Source organism: Mus musculus, chromosome X, assembly GCF_000001635.26.
Source record: "Mus musculus strain C57BL/6J chromosome X, GRCm38.p6 C57BL/6J".
In the NCBI taxonomy this organism is placed as follows: domain Eukaryota; kingdom Metazoa; phylum Chordata; class Mammalia; order Rodentia; family Muridae; genus Mus; species Mus musculus.
The window spans coordinates 142411781-142425751 of record NC_000086.7 but is presented as its reverse complement, the minus strand read 5'-3'; the positions used below and the strand labels follow the sequence as shown (position 1 = coordinate 142425751).

Here is a 13971-nt window from a genome sequence, read left to right as displayed (position 1 = left end):
TAATCCTCTCATATCTATGTCCACCCCCTTTCCATTTGTTCTCATTGGGATGAATGCTAGAGTATCCTCATGTTAAAACTGACATAGCTTCCTTTTACCATGCTCAGACCATAGACACAAAACTCTTTAAAAAAAAATACAAATGCTTTATTTAACAATTGCAGGTCATTCCATGGGCCAAGTAAGTAGTGGATATCCAGGGCCCAGCCGCAAGGTCAGCGCAACCACCGAGCTTCTCTTTCTGACTTCCATAGGGTGAGCACATCACCCTCTCGAAAGGGGCCTTTGACGGTTTGGATGATAGAGCTGCTGGTGTCATCCATAAATCTCACTGGCACCTGCGTGCCCTGTCCCTGCGAACCTGTCCTGCCCAGCACTGTGGTTACCCTAGCCAGCTTGATGAACTGCACGTGACTTGTGTCCACGATGGCAGCCATGTATTGGAGAGGCAACACAATTTTTTTTAAAGCTTAACTTTAACATTTTATTTTATGTAAAAAAGGGCAAATTTAGTGAATTATTTTCATCTTGTACACAAAATTATAATTTTAATGCCTTTCACATCCAAGCTGGGAATTTGCATTTTGGTAAAAATGAAAGGAACATAAATTTCTCTGAAAAATGTATGTGGCTTATCAGGCCCTTCATGATCTGACATATGCTTGTTTTTCAGCCTCATCTTGAGCTCCTTTAATCTCCACACTATATTTAATTAATAACAAACCAAAACTAGAGTCGCATTACATATTCGTAGCCAGCCTTACAGTTATAACATCCCCGTCTCAATCTTCTGAGAGGACAGGTATGGGCCATCCCAGCCACTTGATGTTTGCATTTGTAACCATTTTGCTCCCTTTGGATGTAGACCTTTTGTGTATTTGGATGTCCCTATTAGAGTTGACTGCTTGTTTTGTTTATTTCCCAGCTCTATCTTAATTATCTTCCAGATTCAAGTTTAAGAAACTTAAATAAGATAGTTAAGATAGCATCCCTTGGTTCCCTGACTAGGCCAGTTGGCCTGTTATAAGGTGTCACTGAACTGTGTGGTATGGCTACTTGATAACTTTTTTTTTTATTACTATTCAACAGGATTTATAAGTTGGGTGGTGGTGGCACCCAACTTTAATCCCGAAATTTAGGAGGCAGAAGCAGATTGATCCCTGTGTGTTTGAGGCCATCCTGGTCTACAGAGTGTGTTCCCGGACAGCCAGGGCTACACCGAAAAACACTGTCTCTGGAAAACAACAGCAACAATAGCAACATCAAAAGCAGCAGCAACAACAAAACAAAACAAAGGAATATATAGATCAATATCAGGGAGTGGCAGTCAGGTGAAAAGAGCCATAGCCCTTGCCTTCCTTGTCAAAGGCAACATCACTAACCCTTTAGCAAAGTTTTTTCCCCATTCTCTTTTGTCCACCCTCTATCTACATTTCTTTTCTTCTCTTTCCTTCCATTTACCTTCCATGTTTTCTGTTATGCCACTGTAGTTTCTGAAACAGTGTTATGCTGAGAACTGCAGGAAGGGCTGGAATTCACTACATAGCCCAGGCTGGCCTTAACCTTCTGAGATCCTGAAGAACAACAAATGATGATGCTAAGTGCTATAGTAATAAAAGCAAGGATGTCACTGCAGAGTCTGCCTTTACCTTCCAGGAGCTGAGATTATAGTCATACCCCAGCCCCAGCCGTTCTTTCTATGAGACTATGTGGATCCTGCCTCTAAAAACAGTCAAACCACTTCCTGCTCTGTCAAGTCACACAGTAAAGGAGTTTGTCTGGCTAAAAATAATAGCCCTTCCAAAGTGCCTACAAACTAAGGGACCTCAGCTTTGGACACCCAACCTTTCTTCAGAAAGGGGTAGATGACCCCAAAGGCTGGTATTCTCTGTCTTCATATGTTACTATATGACTCCACTCACTAGATGCAAGTTTCTTGAGGTCAAGATTTCACCATGGGTTTCCAGTACTTACCACAAAGTACATAGCATTTTTCTAATAAACACTTAGGGAATGAATGACTGGATATGTTCCAGTAAAATGGATTAGTACCTTTTTTTCACGGATACTAAGCAGTAGATGTTTTCAGCTTTTTAATCCTTCCATAAGCCGTTCAGACTGAATTGCATATCCATGCCCAAGTTCAGATAGCTTCCTAGGTTTTATAATGGTATCTCCTACGACTGAAACAGAATGCTCCTGCCAATTTAAATACCAGTGTAATGAGAAGAATAAACACAGTTGTTTAACTGGAATTTCTAATGTAAATAATTGAAAATATTGTCATCTAATTGTGCCATTGGACTAATTAGTTTTAACTTTTTCCCTTCTTATAGATAGATAATAGACTTTTAACAAACAGAAAATACTGAGTTCTTACATGCACCCTGACCCTGAATGTGCACAGTCCTCACCACTAACACCATGCTCCAAACTAGAGCTTTGTGACAACTGCTGAATCTACACTGATGTATCATTATAGCCCAAAGCCAACTGTTGACTTTAGGGCAAATTTATATTGTTGAACAGACTCCCTACACAAAGGATACTGCAAGTTTTTATTGCAAATGGAGTCATAGCTAGTGAATTACTTTCTCTGTACCCATTGATGACTGATATGACTAACTCATTTTCCTCTCTTTTTAAGCTTGTTGCGGGAATGTATTACATTCATGGATTTTCTAATAGCAAACCAGGCTTATAGTTCTAGTATAGATCCACTGGCTATGGTGTATAATTTTTTATACTATTTGCTAATATTTTATTGAAGAGTTTTATATCTATGTCCATATGAGATATTGGTCTATAGTTTTATTTTCAGTTGATGTCTGTCTGATTTGAATATTGGGATAAAGCTGACCTGTGACAGAGAGTAGAGAAAATTATTTTAATTTCTTCCTTAATTACTTGGTCCAGTTTATAAGTGAACCCATTTGACCGTGCTGCTATCTTGGAAAAGTATTGATTACTTATTCAATTTTAGTAAGTTTTAAAATTGTCTATTTCTATTTGATTGTATGTTTCTTCTTATGCATTTTGGCAGATTATAGGTAGGAATTGGTCAACTCTTTTTAAGATATCACAGTTTTTGTAGTACTCCATCACTGTCGTTTTGATGTCCACAGACTCTGCAGTGACATCCTTGCTTTTATTACTATAGCACTTAGCATCATCATTTGTTGTTCTTCAGGCAGTGTATCAAGAGACATATCTAACATAAATACCAAAGATCTAGTTTTTGTTCTTTTTGATTTATCAGTTTTCCGGTTCAAATTTTCATTAATTAATGCTTATTATTTTATTTCTTCAACTCTCTTTGAAGTCAATTCTATTTCCTGTTTTTGAGTTTCCCAAGGTGAAATGTTAAATTATTGTTTTAAAATCATTATTATTCTCAAATATACACATGTATTGCTAAAATTGCCCTGTGAGGAACAAAGACTTTTTTTTTAACTCCATCTCACAACTTAATTTTCATTTACATTTTCATTTACTTCAAAGTACTCATAAAATTCTCTTCAGGTTTCCTCTGTACTCTATATATTGTTAGAAATCTGTTGTTTAATCTATGGATGTTTTGGACTTTCTGACATTCACTCAATTTCACTGGGGTCTGAGTGCATTCATTTTCTTATTTCTATTGTTTTAATCTGTTCACATGTATTTAATGGCTCAGAATGTGATCTGTTGTTTCAACTGAAGATTTTAAAGATGTTCAACTGGAGATTTTAAAGATGCTAAACTCATTTTTTGGTAAAAAGTATATGGTCTAATATTGTTGGGTGAGATAATTTATAGGCATCATTTTTTGGAGATAGTCTTACTGTGAACCCCAGAATTAAGCTTGGGATTTTCCTGCTTCTGCCTTCTAAGTGCTGGGATGACAAGCTTTTGTCACTGTGCCTGCCTTGTAGATATCAATTATAGCCAACTGATTGATGATGGTACAGAATTTAACCATATATTACTGATTTTGCATGTTGGATATGGCTATTTAAGATGGAGAAGTCAAGTCTCTATATCTCTTATAGTCTTAATGGATTTACTTATTTATCTATTATTTACTTATTATGAGGTTCATAGTGGCTTTATTATTTTCTTTTCTTTATTTTTCTCCTTTTTTCAATAGTTTATTTTTTATTCACTTTACATCTCAATTGCAGCATCTCCCTCCTTTCCTCTCAGCCCTGCCCTTCCACATAAATTACAACTCCAGTGCTGTTTCCTCTCCCTCTGTTCCCCTTCCAGTCTCCCTCATCCACTCCTCTGTTTCTCCTCGGAAAAGACAAGGCCTCCCATGAATATCAGCCAAACATGGTAGCTCAAGTTTCACTAAGACTGGGGACCCCACCAATACCATATTGGGGCAGGACAAAACAACCTATTAGGAGGAAAAGGGTCCCAAAAGCAGGCAAAAGAGTCAGAGACACACCCACTTCCACTATTTGGAGTCCCACAAAAAGCTCAAGCTATACAATTTACCAATATATTGTATGTTACAGGCACAATGCACATTAAGGATTGATATATAGTCATGAAGAATTAATTCTTATTATTTTGAATTCTTATTATTTTGTAATGCCTTTTTAAAGCATGGCAATTTTCCTTTCTTTACTATCAACTCTATCAAATTAACATAGCTTCCAAAGATTTTGTTTAAATTGGTGGTAGTTTTATATCTTTCTTCACACTTTCAAATTTATGTCTTTATATTTATAATAGGCTTCATATATATGATATATGTATGTAATCTCATATATGTGTATATGAGATTACAAAACCATAATATATATACATATATATGTGTATGTATATATATATATATATATATATATATATATATATATATATGTATGTATTATATGTACATATATATATATTTGGTTTTTCGAGACAAGGTTTCTCTGTATAGCCCTGGCTGTCCTGGAATTCACTTTGTAGACCAGACTGGCCTTGAACTCAGAAATCCACCTGCCTCTGCCTCCCAAGTGCTGGGATTAAAGGCATGCACCACCACGCCTGGCTTTCATATATATATTTTAAAGATTGGATTTCTCTGTGTAGCCTGGACTGTCCTGGAACTTGCTCTGTAGACCAGGCTGGCCTCAGTCTCTGAGATTCACATGCCTCTGCCTTCTGAGGATTAAAGGTGTGCACCATCATACCTAGCCTCCTTTATGTTTTTTTAAAATTAATTATTAAATTAACGTACATAGTAACAGATTTCATTATGATAGCTTCACATATACCAAGGCAGGCTTCTTACAGATAAAATATAGTAGAGTTCTGTTTTTTTCATACAGTTTTATAACTTTTTTTTTTTTTTTTTTTTTTTTTGGTTTTTCGAGATAGGGTTTCTCTGTGTAGCCCTGGCTGTCCTGGCACTCACTTTGTAGACCAGGCTGGCCTTGAACTCAGAAATCTGCCTGCCTCTGCCTCCCGAGTGCTGGGATTAAAGGCATGCACCACCATGCCCGGCTTTTTTTTTAATATAACTTTTTAATTAGTGTATCTAGAACATTGCCCATTAATTATTGATATAGTTGGATTAGTTTACTATATTTGTTACTATTTTTTATTAATTGCCCTCATTCATAGTTTTGGCTCCCACTCTCTCTTTGATGTTTTTTTTTTATTTTCGTTTTTAAATTTAATTTTATTATTTTATGTGTATGAATGCTTTGCCTACATGTATGTCTGTGGAGCTCATAGAAGCTAGAAGTGAATGTTGGACCCACTGGGACTGCATTTGCAGACAGTTATGAACTGTCTTGTGGATTCTAGAACTGAAACCCAGATCCTCTGCGAGATCAACAAGTACTTTTAACTGCTTGGCAATCTCCCAAGCCCCCATCATTTAAAAGTTTTAAATGAGTGTCTTATATGATTTATATTTTTCTCAGTATGTCAATTACATTTTTAAAAAGTTTGGTAGTGTTCTTTAGAGTTTACATAATTTTTATAAATAACTCATCCTTTCACCTTTATTTATGTGCTTATTGTATATTTAATTGCTTTCTTTCTGTTGAGGTTGCTTTTGCTATGCAACTTAGGCTAAGTTTGAACTCCTGGTTCTGTCTTTATCAACTCAAATGCCAGAGTTACAGGGATGCACCACCCCCCTGGCTCAAGCCACTTTCGAATAATACTCCACTGTTTCATATATAGTACAAAGTCTTTGTATCTTTTTTATTACTGCTATGTATTATACAGAGATATAAACATATATTATATGTACAGATATAATCTAATACATTGCCACTATTATTTTTGAACAAGTGTTTTATCTAGTAGATCAAGTAAAATCATGAACAGCTTTTATTTAGTCTTATTTATTTTTTCCAAAATTTATTATTTGTTTATTTTTTCCATCTTTGTTTGTTTGTTTGTTTTTGTTTTTCGAGACAGGGTTTCTCTGTATAGCCCTGGCTGTCCTGGGACTTACTTTGTAGACCAGGCTGGCCTCGAACTCAGAAATCCACCTGCCTCTGCCTCCTGAGTGCTGGGATTAAAGGCATGCGCCACCACACCCAGCTACATAATACATCTTGATTACACTCCCTTTCTAGTCCTTCCATGTCTGCCATCACCACCCTTGTGACCTCCTCTTCCCCCAACAAAATAAAAATAAAACAAAACAAAAAACAAGTCTAATTTATGTTGTCTATATTCTCACGGGAGCATGGTCAAACTCCCACTGACCCACCTGCTAAAGAAAACTGAGTATTTCTCTACCACCAGAAGCCATTACTTGTGGACAGCTACACTTCAGTATCCTTATCATAATTTTTAAGAGTTCTCTTTGATGGCTTTCATTTTAGGAGGTTACTTTGGGAGAAGTGGGCTGGGGAGATAGAAGTTGTCACCAAAGCCTTCTATGGTCCTCTTTCTCCGCTGTGTACTTGCAGTCATGAATATGTCTGCCAAAGTAGCTTCCTAGCTCTTGACAGTCAACGGGACCATGGATTGTGGGCTTCCACATGGTTTCTGTCAACAGCACAGGCTACAAACTTGGCTCCCAGCTGTAGTAGGACTATGATGCCAGACAAGGCTCTCAGAGGCACCCTGCACCATGGACATTACTATGGCCTCAGGTCACTCACATCAATTTGGCTCCTAGCATCAGACTGGCACATGGACATCAACATGGCTTCAAGCTACAGCATAGACCATGAACATCTGCATAAACTTCTGTGGTTAATATGGGCCATGGACGTCAACCCGGACCCCAGATGCATCAGAACCACTGACCCAGATATGCCCCTTGGTGGCAGCATGGACCACTGTAGTCCCTCGAGGAGGTCAAATCCAAAGAGTGGCCCGTACCTCATTTTGGGCCTCCATCGTGCTGATAGTCAGGGAGATCCCGCAGCAGGGCTGTGTGTTTGGGGACCGAGTCTGCATCTGTGGAAGTGCCAGGCTGATACATACCACCCCGAGGACCCCATTTGGCAATGACTTGTTCCACTGTCAAATCAGTCCTCTCTAACACCTGTTACTGCCTTTGTGTCTTCAGTTCTGCCTCCCTCCACATGGCACACACTGTTCTTCCATCTTTCTCACCTCTCCATCACACATTTGTTTGCTATTGTGGAGACACTTGCTTGACAATTGGGGCAGAGAGTTGCCTGCAGGTCTGGCCATCACTTATTCCTTTTGTAATGTTATTTATTTTTATGCAGATCCAAATGTTTCCTCTCTTAGGAGCCCCCCCCCCGAATCCCACCCTCTCCCCCGTGCCTTCACTGGCTCTTGGTCCTGTGAAGGCTTGATGCCCCAGGGTAGGGTCAGTGGGGCAGGAGTGGGCAGGTGGGTGGGGGAGCACCCTCCTGAAGAACTTATTTTAATATCATTCATTCATTCATTCACTCATTATGTGTATGACTGTTTTTCCTAAATGTGTGTATATACCATATGTAGAAATCTTATCTAAGGAAGCCAGAATAGGGCACTGGGGCAACTAGGACTGTATTTATAGATGGCTGTTAGTTTCCATGTGGGTAGTAGGAATCAAATCTGGGTCTTCTAGAAAAGAAGTCAGTGGTCTTCACCACAAAATCATCTCTTCACCTACCTGAAGAACTTAATTTAACACTTTTTCTTTGCAAAGCATGCTACTTTTAACAATCTTCCTTAACGTTGTCTGTCTAAGAAGCTATTATATTACCTTTAGTTTTGACAGAAATTTTTGCATGGTAAATAATTCTAGGTTGCTGTTTTTATTTTCTTGCAATGTTTAAATATTTCAGTGTGCTCACTTCTTATTTACACAATTTCTTAGACAATCAGATATAGCTCTAATCTCTGAAAATGGTGGTAGACACCCAAGTCCCAGGACTTGGGAGGACGAAACAGGAGGATCATGAGTGTGAGGCCAGCCTGAGCAGCTGAGTGAGTCCAAGATAGCTGAGTTGCATGTGTAGAACTTTTTCTCTTTCCTCTTGAATTCTTTCAGGTATTCTTTCTTCCTTTGATTTTTGTAATATCTTATGCCTAGATGCAGTGGTTTGATATTCATCCTTCCAGAGGTTCGCTAAACTGAGTCTACAGCTTGATGCCTCACACCAATCTTGTTTTTTTTTTTAAAGTCATTTTGAGATAACTTCGTGGTTCTTTAACTTGAGATTCTGCTACTTCACCATAGTAAGCACTAAGATCAATGGTAAACATCACACATGCTTGACATTCACTATTTAATTCTTTTTCTGTTCCGTTCTCTTTTGTGCAGTTATGCCGTATGCTTTATAGTTAACTCAAAGTTCTTAAACACTGCATCTTATGCTTTCTGCAGGGGATTTTTCACTTCACTTTTCAGTTTGGGATGTGTCTGTTGACATATCTTTAAGCACAGCAATTCTTGCCATAGCTGTGTCCATTCTACTGAGAAGGCTGTGATGGTTAATATTGTTGTCAATTTGAGTATATCTGGAATTAACTGAACCCTCCCCCCCCCAAAAAAAATAGAGGAGTACACTTCTGAGGGATTTTTGCTTAACTTGAAGTGGGATGATCCACTTCTAATCTGGATCTCTGAGGTAAGTAGACATACCTTTAATCTGAGTCTTCAATAGGAGAAGACATACCTCTAACCCAGATCTTTTGAAGCAGGAAAACCTACCTCTAACCTGGGCCATACTTTCTGCTGAAAGACTATGTAAGAACAAGGAAGAAGGAAGATTTTCGGTTTCGCCTGCCTTTTCTCACCTTGCTGGCAAGTCCATTCCTTCATTGGCATTAGAGCCTACTTTTATGGCGTCTACTGGAAGACCAACTGTGACATCCAGTCTTATAGACTGAACAACTACCGGATTCTTAGACAATCACTAATGTATTAGCTAGAGCTCAGCCTATAAATTGTTCTAATAAACCCCTGTGTGTGTGTGTGTGTGTGTGTGTGTGTTTGTGTGTGTGCATTCATTCTCTAAATTCTGTTCCTCTTATCTCTTTCTCATATTGTCCATCTATTCAAGCTTTCATTTGCTTAGCCATTTGTCTTGGTTCCAGAGATAGGACCTCGCTTCCCACATGACATCTATGCATATTACCCATAAGCATATATATCTAGGTCACTCATTTGTTATTACTCTTTGTGGTGGTTTGAATGAGAAAGGCCCCATGGGCTCATTTGAATGCATATTCATCAGGGAGTAGAGCTGTTTAAGAAGAATTCAGAGATATGGCTATATTGGAGTAGGTGAGTCCTTCATGGGGGAGATGTGTTGTAGGCATAAATTTTTCACAGCCTACTTTAACAAGGGTTCAGCCTCCCCTTTAGCCCAGAGGTAGTGGAAAACAAAGATTATTAGGATACAAGGGAAGTGGACCTGTTTAGAAATAGTTCTTTGAGGAGATTCCAATCTCTGTTGATCTCAGTCCAGTCCATTAGCAAACACCACACACAAACCAGCAGCTGCAGTCCAGCCCACTGGGCATACACCTCACAGGAATCAGCAAGAGCAGTTCAATCCAGAAGAAATTGTGAGGCTTTCCAGCTGGCCTGAGTCTTAGGAAACAGCAAGAAGCTGCAGTTCTTTTCTCTTTATGAAGTTACCACAAGTGAAGCTCAGTAACACAATGTAAGGCAAACCAATACATTCACATTGTCAGCAAAGACTAGAGAGACAGAGCAAAGTGAACCAACGATTGAGCTCCCAATGTTTGCGGGGTCATAGTTATATTCTTTCAAAACAACACATATCCTTTCACATGTCTGCTATAGCAAACTATCCTTTCACTTGTGTCTGCTTCAGGAAGACATCCTTTCACCTGTGTGCCCAGCAAAACATCATTTGACATAACTGACTTTCCAAAGTAACCAGAAGTTTCCACTTCAGTGTGTAAGTAGGAGTGGGCTTTGAGGTTTCAAAAGCCCAAGACAGGCCCAGTGTTCTCTTCTCTCAATGCCTTCTGCCTGCAGATCAGGATGTAAATCTCTCAGTTACTGCTCTAGCGCCATGCCTATCGGCTTACTGCCACAATGATCATGGAACAACCCTCTAAAACTGTAAGCAAGCCCTCAATTAAGTGCTTCCTTTAATAAGAGTTGCTTTTCACTGCAATAGAGAAGTAACTATGACACTGGTTATGTATTCTTACATCCAGACTCATTAACATATGAATCATAGTTATTTAAATTAACAATCTGAACATTCCAACTTCTCTGCCATTATACAAGGATACTTGCTCTGTCTCTCAAATTTTACTTTTTGTCCTTCCCCATGTTTTGTAAGTTTTTGCTAAAATCCAAACATGAAAGAAACTTGTGTTAGTGAGCATCTATGAATTTGATGGTAAGGTGGGATATGGCAGGGAAATATTCTCTAGTCTTATGATTAACTTTTAGTCTATTAGTGATTCCTTGCCCCTGGGCTATAAATCTCACATTTCTCCCTCAATCTTGAGTGAGTCAGACTGACTAGAGTTAGAGACATTCTGTATTTTTGTTTCCCAGATAATTAAACTGTAATAGCAGTATAATAGGTCAACCTCTGTTAATAGGTTCTCTTGAGGACAGGCCTTGTAAAAAGCAGAATAGTTTGTCCTTTTTGAAAATGGCTGCTCTTCATTTATCCCTACAGTGTTCCCAGAGTCCCCAAACCCCATATTCACTGTGAGAACATAGAAGGATTGAGTGTTAACTTTTGCACTCTCTCTTTGCTTGGCAGAGTAACAGAAAATATCTGTTGGGCTGTGTGATAACATGAATACAGACATCTTTGCAACTCTTAGACAAAATTCAGGAAAATACTGATCTATATTGAAGAGTAAAATACCGACAGGCTAGAAAAGTAGACTTTTTGTTAAAAAAAATTAATTGTACAACTGAACAAACAGTTCTTATCTTTTCTTGGCAGTATTAAAGTTGTCCATAAGAAGAGAATATCAAAATCAGCATAAGGCAACAACAATAGTTTGCTTTCAGAATACAGAAGCTATAACCCAAGCCACACTTTATTTATTTATACTTTGTTCAATTTCTACATCATCATGCCTTCTCCTTGTGTTATTAAAAGACAACATTCTTGGTTGAGTCCTCCACATGTCAACGAGTGGCTGGAGACTCCCTTGGTGATGCATTATCTATGCTCAGATGTATAAGAAAATCTAGTGGCCTTTTATCTCCTCTTTCCTTGTTCAAATTTCTAAAGTTCTGTTCTAACTGCCACCACTGAAGATCCAAAATGTCTTATCAGACTTATTCAGCATAAGTATTTTGCTCTTGTGAGAGCAACTTTGTTTCCTTCTCCACATACTCTGTTCCTTCCCAGTATCTAGCCTTGTTTATACTGTTATCTTCTGCCAAATGATTGTCCTGTCATCTTTTCTAGAGTACAGCTAAAATTCGGGCTTTTTTATGAAGCTCCCCACCACTGTAGCCTTTGGAAGATACATTCTGGTATTTCTAGTCTGCTCCTCAGCACCCCCCCATCTCCTCTGTGTGTGCACACACATGCTTCCTTCGCTTTATGTGGTATGTAATGAAAGAGATACAAATAATGTATGCATCTGACCCATACCAACCAGTACAGAAGAAGGTCCATAGCAGGTTTTGTATGCTCTCAACTTGCTTGATTTTTGTCTGTCATGCAGGAGAGTTTCTTGCTATGAATAGGAAAGCCTGCAACCAGAGAGAACTCACTTTACTTCACCTTGACTGTATAGTACTTCTCTAGGTAGAGGTTACCTGCTTGGGCTTGCTATGTAGAAGCCACTGGAACATATTTATATATCAGATATAGTATAAAATCACTTTCTTTTATTTAAGGACTTCTCTTTAAAAGGATTCTGGTTTCTCTTTGATTTCATGAATTTCTTAGGTGCAATGGCAATTTAGTTACTAAAGAAACTCAAGATTAAACTCTGATGACCTTTAAATTTGTCTTAGTCAATATTCTATTGATGTGACGAGAAACCATAACCACAGCAACTCTTATAAAAGAAAACATTTAATTTGGGCTTACTTATAGTTTCAGAGGTTTAGTCCATTTATCAAAGTGGCAAGAAGCATGGTCACATACAGGCAGGCATGTAGCTGAGAAGTCTACACTCAGATCCATAGGCAATAGAGAGATATACTGGCCCTAGCTTGAGTTTTTTAATTCTCAAAGCCGACACTGGTGACACACTTTCTCCAACAAGGCCACACTTCCAAGCCCCTGTCAAGTAGTGGCACTCTCTAATGACCAAGCATTCAACGATATGAACCTAAGGGGGACATTCCTATTCTTTTTTTTTTTTTTTTGGACTTTTCAGGGTTTTTAATAGTCACACGCAGAGGTCTGGTTCATTTTAGCTCCTTCACTGCCAAACCAGGGGGTAGGGACTGCTTTAGCTTCTCTGCCTTTTCCTTGTCTGTGATAACCAGGGTGGAAAGGTACCTGCTGCAGCGAACCCTGAACTTCACATTATCCTTGTTCTTCTTGATCTTGACAGACTTGGCATCCTTCCACCGGGATGTGAGCAGAAAATCCTTGATTTCCTCAATTTTCCAAGGCATGGCGACGCAGGCTCAGCTCTGGCGTCCGTCTGCACGGGGCGAGAACCAAAGAGAACGGGAAAAGGGGACATTCTTTTTTTTTTCCATTTTTTATTAGGTATTTAGCTCATTTACATTTCCAATGCTATACCAAAAGTCCCCCATACCCACCTACCCCCACTCCCCTAGCCACCCACTCCCCCTTTTTGGCCCTGGCGTTCCCCTGTACTGGGGCATATAAAGTTTGCGTGTCCAATGGGCCTCTCTTTCCAGTGATGGCCGACTAGGCCATCTTTTGATACATATGCAGCTAGAGTCAAGAGCTCCGGGGTACTGGTTAGTTCATAATGTTGTTCCACCTATAGGGTTGCAGATCCCTTTAGCTTCTTGGGTACTTTCTCTAGCTGCTCCATTGGGAGCCCTGTGATCCATCCAATAGCTGACTGTGAGCATCCACTTCTGTGTTTGCTAGGCCCCGGCATAGTCTCACAAGAGACAGCTACATCTGGGTCCTTTCGATAAAATCTTGCTAGTGTATGCAATGGTGTCAGCGTTTGGATGCTGATTATGGGGTGGATCCCTGGATATGGCAGTCTCTACATGGTCCATCCTTTCATCTCAGCTCCAAACTTTGTCTCTGTAACTCCTTCCATGGGTGTTTTGTTCCCACTTCTAAGGAGGGGCATAGTGTCCACACTTCAGTCTTCATTTTTCTTGAGTTTCATGTGTTTAACATTCTTATTCAAACCACCACAGGATTAATGCAGCTTTAATGCCACATCTGTTTACTCAAATACCCTGAAACATCCTTTTTATAATATGGTTTTCTGCTTTATCACAATAAAAATTGGCACTAGTGTTCACTTGCCTGTCTCCACAAATATCTTAGCATGGTATATTAAATTTCTATAACATATACTGGTGACTCATTTTAGGATGTAGTACATTTACACAATGGAATGTTATTCAGCCATTAAAAGCAAAGACATCATGAA

At 38.9% G+C, this 13971-nt stretch overlaps 2 pseudogenes; both read right to left on the bottom strand.

Moving 5' to 3' along the window:
• Gm15031 (predicted gene 15031) lies at positions 216-437 on the bottom strand (annotated as a pseudogene).
• On the bottom strand, positions 12745-13061 carry Gm7123 (predicted pseudogene 7123; annotated as a pseudogene).